Consider the following 6,440-nt stretch of genomic DNA (forward strand, 5'->3'; position numbering starts at 1 on the left):
GGGAAAAATATAAACCCCATTAAATCGCTGGTTCATTTGTATACTGTATACAGTACAGTATTATACCTATTCATTTGTGTTAAAGTTTTTTATTAGCTCGTTTGTTGGTCCACATTAACTATCCAGCAACAATATCCGTCTAGTAATCAACTGCTCAGTGGAGAACTATTACAGAAATTGCAGTAATATTATTCTGTGAGTTGCAGGCTCTAGCCTCAGCTAAATACAATGAGTAACTAGTGTACAAATTCGTGGGGCATAATATATTATATTTGAACACATTCACAATCTGTTTGGAAAATAACAGCAAATGTAATTGCTCTTAAAGTAGAAGTCAACCCCCCAAAAATCTTTACAATAATATATTCTATGCACCTCCACGAGTCTAAACACGGCATTCTAATTAAAATTGCGCTTGTGGAGTATGAGTTAAGAAGCAAAATCCACCCGTTTTTATCCATTTTTAGGAGGCGGCCATTTTTTTGACTTGCTGTCTACTGAAAATTACCTCACAATTGCAAGGGCTTAGGTAACATCGAGCAACAATATGCACTCACCTCCAAAAGTGTCGCGGTAATGAAACTAATCACTTGATATCTGCTGAAGACTACATTTTTATCTGTACTAATTGATTAGAAGGGGAGATGCAGTATGAATGTAACCAGAAATTTAAAAAATACATAAACAGGTGCACTGGTTATTAAGCAGCAGGACAAAATGACCTGTAGTAAGGTCTCTAACACATCGAGGTGAAGGTGAGATTAGAGATAGAAAATATTAGCTAGAGGATCAATGAAAAATTGCAAGAAAGAAAAGATTGTTCGAAGAGAAGTCAGAAGTCAGAATGTGTGAAGAAATGGCTTATGGTAATAATTATCCCGTACTTGTTTCGTCTATCGACTGGCATCGCACAGTCGCAACTGCCACGACACCCGGCAGAATAATCAAACCCATGCAGAGACACCTGTCTGCCCACCAGGAAATCTTTAGAACACATCAGCCCCAAGGAACATGTTGCATTGATGTTGCCTAGCAACAGGGTAATACATAGTCCAACACGTGATATTTGAGGGATGGGTCATTGCTACGCAAGGACACTGGAGATGTTTCTTGGAAGCCATTATTTCAGTTGTTATCATTTAAAAAAAAAGAAAAGTGTTTTTCATCTTTCAACCAAGAGGTATACTACAATATGCGTTGAATGTCTTTAATTGCTGTCAAATCAAGTTCAGGACCACATTGACACAAAATGCCCATTTTTGGCTTTGCCAAGCTATGTGCGTCTGTGAAAATACCAAAACCAGTTTAGCCGGTCTCTTCACATATTTAGACCGTGCCCGTGTTAGACTTGAACTGGACATGAAAATAAAGCCCTTATAATCTCATTGAGTTTATCCTTACATGAAGGTTGGTGAAGTGACACACATCAGATTTTTTTTTTTCTGCTTAAAACGGAAGTCAACCCAAATATATATTTTTTCAAGAATGTGTTCTGTGCAGGCCCACTAGTTGAAAAAAGGCATAATGATTAATATGAAATATGACTTAAGCAAAATCCACCCATTTTGTCACTTCTGCCGACTGAAAATGACATCACGGTGTCTCAAGGATCAGATAATGACCAATCACAGCTCGCCTGTTTTCTGAAGCCGAGCTATGATTGGTCGTTATTTGAGCCCTAAGGGTGTGTGATGTCATTTTCAGTCGACACAAGTGACAAAATGGCCGCCCCCGGAGATGCTAAAAACGGGTGTATTTTATATATAATATATAATATTCATCAGTATGCCATGTTTCAACTAGTGGGCCTGCACATATTCTTAAAAAAAATATGTTTGGGTTGACTTCCGCTTCAAGGCCCAATGTGGATATGCAACAGCTACAGGAGTAATGCGATCATCATTATCTACTTGGAGCGAAAAGTTTACACAAACTTGCTCATGCCATCGAATGACGTGTCTGAACTTTTGACTGACACTTTAGATGTCAATAGTCAACAACAAAAAAGGTTTAGGCAAAAAAGTGGAATTGTCCATTCGTGCCTGCAATGCAAATCCAGCCCTTACTTCTCCTTGAAGCCACACCTTACAAACCTAATCCCCTGTCCTAAAATCAACTCTAGACAAGGCTCTCTTATCTGCTCAAGCTTCCTCCATCTGTCAGTCTATGTTCTCCTCTATCTCTCTCCATCTTGCTGTCTCCTCAGGTTCCCCGTGCACCTATACCCTGTCTATCTGTTTCCTAAACACATGTCCCATTCTTTTATTGTCCCAAAGTCGCTCCATCTCTCTCCCCATGCTGCGGTGATATGAGCCGATGTGTCACTTGATTTGATTGTGCCCTCCAGCTGCTGTCTGCCGACTCTTTCCCCCTCATGTGTCATTTTCTCTTTTCCCCTCGTTCTCTCACAAATTGTCAGTCTTGCAGCCTCTTCCCTTTTAAGACTCTTTCACTCGATCATGTTTTCTTGCCTCTCTTTCACCGTCATTGTTTTACTTTTGTTTGTGCTACCACCCTCTCTTTTCTTCCCTTCTGAGACAGGCATGTCAGGAAGATTCAGACTCTTGTACACAAGAAGTCGGATGTGGTTGCGTCTGCTCGGGTATGTCTGCATGTGCGGCACGCCATCATCCTCACGTATTCAATTTAGTGTGAGTGACAAAAGAATGTGGTGGCTGGGGAGTGTCTGGGCCTTCTAGACATTAAGTAGGTCTAACTACTGTGTGGTGTTCTCTTTGTGTTTGGAGTGGAGAGAAGAGAATAGATGAAAAGGGAAAAATGATTGTCTGGGTTATGTGAACAAATCATTTAAATTCCCAAGACATGTGGCATATACTGTACCTCAATAGGTGCTTTAAATGCCATTGTCTGAACTTTAACAAAATAGACATTTTGGATATCTTCTTTCTCGTTGAAGGTTACACAAAAAAATATCCGGGCCCCAACAAAAAACAGACATTTTAATGAACATGCATAAATCTTGCAACAGTGATGGACAAATGAAGCTTCATGAAGCACTTGTGATCATTTTTGACTCAAGATGGCACTCGACAATTTTAATGAATTTCCATTGCATAAGCCTTTATCTTTAAACAAAGACATTCATCTAGAGGACTATAGAATATCACGTGCTTCATAAAGCTTAATTTTCCCATCAGTATTCACTTGGATTTGATTTGGATTAATGGTAGCAAAAGTGGCTAATAAAGTACATAATTATACTGTGTTTATAGTTTATGATTTCAACCGTAATGTGGGATCAAAGAGTGCCTTTGAGTTGGCAGCCTGTTACAACAGCCCCGTTTTTATTAAGCGGAGAATGTTGGCGATATTAGACCTTTGCCCTTTGTCTACGATGCTTTGCATGCAAGAAGCTGCAACCACGAGGAGCTGGAACTGTGAGGAACTTTGCCCCCAGCGTGGATCTGAATGCGTGCTGGAGAAGATATGGAGAGGGAAGCGAGACAGATGACTAAATTGGACTACATGGGAATTGAACCAATGTTTCTGAATGTGTGTGATGCTGCCGGTCAGACCGAACGCGAGTTGAGCATTTTTGGCAGTGCGATTCCGTATAAAGTCTATGTAGCTCAAGCGGATAGGGGCATGACAGTTCTTTTATGTGAGCTGAATCATTAGAATCAGTTTATCAAAAACAACTGTTTGAAAGATTAGTTCACCGAATCATTCAGCTGCAGCAGTTGGTAGAATACAAATAAAGCTGAGTTGAGAAAACACCAAGGCGGCGTTCAACTACACAAGAGAAAAATATCCAAGTATGGAAATGGAAGTCCAGTATCTAAACTCTTAGGATCAATGAATTAAATGTTAAAACTGTGCAAAATCTTACAGAATTTTAAACTTGTTTTTTTTTTGTTTAATCCATTATTCAACATTTGGTAAGTACAATATACATGCATTTAATAATTTCTAACAGTTTGTTTTCAAACATGTATTTAGGTACAATTTTTATTACTTTTATGTCCAATAAATTTAATTGAATCTTGATGTAATTATTTATGTCCCGATATTTTGAAGCAGAGTATTAATGTTCAAACGCATGCATAATGTTATAGTGGCTTACAAAAATATGAAATATACTTTTCAGGAATAAAACCTCTGCATCATTTTTTAATTAACACTATATACAACACATATTTTTATGTTTGTCATTATGGTGGTACTTGGGAAGCCAAATATTTTTTAAGATGGTACTTGGTGTATGACGTTTGTGAAATACTGCTCTACACAGAATTTCGAACTCTATAAGCAGATGACAAGTAGGACATGACTCATACTGACAAGTGGCAGCTGCATTGCCTGGTGCTGGACAAGAGGGCCCTTACACATCAAAGCCTGGACAGGATGCACCAAATGTATTTCCTTTGACTGGACACGCTGAAGATTTTGAGACTGATCAGCAAACAGCTGCCAGTTTTTGTTCACTAGTTAGGGAGCGACGTACTCATCATAACTAGAGCTAATACTAACTAATGTTCCTTCGACCGACAACTGACTTTAGCGCCACCTCTTTCCATAAAATTTACTGGCAGGCTTCATGCATCACACTTCATAACATTAAGAACCGTCAATAATCCATCCATTTTCTATACCACTTCCTGATTAGTGTTATATTGCACACTAGTACAGCAAACTGATGTGTGATACTTTTCAATATTGCGATCAGTATTTTTCCATTTTTTTGGCCTCACCATTCTTCCTCTTTCCATTACAGGTACTATTTTGCAGAAGCATGACAAAGTTAAGGTAAGGTAAACAGAATAACGGTGATGTTAGAGGGAAACAGTAAACAACAAGTATACTGAATTAGAGTTTAAAAAGAAGAAGAAGAAGGAAACAGGGAGCAAGCAGGTTGACATAAGCTGACAAGACACCAATTCTAGCCAAAACTTAAGATAGGACTGCCTGTGTACCGGTGATAGGTTTGAAGGCTCTGCTGACAAAATGTGAGACTCTCAGGGGATCTATAATTGGCTTCACAATGAACCCTACCATATTGTCTGCGGGGCTGCCACTGTCTAGTTTGCTGCCTCCCAACTGAACTTGCTTTCGGAAATGTGAGGGGGAAGCTCCCTCATGATTTACATCTAATTGTACTCTTTATGTGGTCAGGACACATATGTGACATATGAAAAAAAAAAAAATGAGAGGGTTTCTACTGTCCATTACATCATGCAGAGTGTGTGTGAGACACAGAGAGAAAGAGAGCGAGAGAGAGAGAGAGATAGAATTGTTTTCTTGGCTCACACCGGGATATGATATGAGTGCTACCACTGTCACTTATCATTTGTCACATTTGCTAGTAACCTGTCACCGCAATTCCATATGATGTTGATCCAAAATTGAATAATGCAGTACTTGATCTGGAGTACACATCTTACAGCGTATATTCAGAGCCTTTTTTGGTTGTTGTTTTTACATTATAATGGAATTTAGGAAGTACTATCTACAAAATGGGAGAAAGCAGCAAAATACATTCAGAACTAATAAGGCATAAGACAAACACTTACTGTAAATGGTAGCGAGCGGGGCGGAACAAAGAAAAGAAATGAGAGGCACAACTTTCAAGAATAGGAGGAGGGAAATTACATTCCATGAAATCTCTAATAATAATAATAATAAAAAAATCAAAAAGCAGCCACAAACAAAGGCAAGGACCTTGACTGTATTGCCGAACAAAACTGCTATCGCAATCACAGTTAGTGTAGAATATAGCAAGAGAGCGATGAAGGTGCCTTCGGCAACAATACAAGCTTGGGGTGACAAGGATTTTTCTATTATGTCACAAAAATATATAAATAAAAAAAGTATCATAGTTTCAACTGAAGAGACTTTTTTTGAGTGGTGTTCACCGTAAGGCCTTAAAACACAAAAAGCATCATTTATTTGAAATATTTAATTTTATTTATTTCACATCAGTCCATGTAATACATGGATAATTGTGTTGTAAGGGGTTTCATTTACATTTTTCAACAATTTTTTTTTTTCTTCAAAGGTCACCTTCAATGGTTCAATGTTTAGGCTTTTAACACCACCGATCAATATCACTTCTAAATTCTATTCAGTGTTTGTTGTGTGTACAGCGGGGGATAATAAGATGCAGAGAATATTGTATTGTGACTACTTCGAGTCATGCTTCATGGGGAGGTAGGCGCAGGAAAAAGACCTCACAGAAGACCAAAACCCGAACAGCTGAAATGCTTCTTCAACAGTCTAATATTGACCTTAGATCTTGCGAACAACTTCTCGACGACAGAGCAGTAGTTTGGAGAAGAATATTGTGATGGCACAGACTCATTTCAAAAGGACAGGAGACAACAGGATGAGGACAAACGAACACAGAAAAAAATAATATGTGACTTTTGCTCACGACTATTTCACTATAGGCTCGGCCTTGAACCCAAAGCGCCTGGCTCAAC

This window comes from Filicampus tigris, chromosome 7 (genome assembly GCF_054856515.1).
Source record: "Filicampus tigris isolate MCC_2025a chromosome 7, RoL_Ftig_1.0, whole genome shotgun sequence".
NCBI lineage: Eukaryota > Metazoa > Chordata > Actinopteri > Syngnathiformes > Syngnathidae > Filicampus > Filicampus tigris.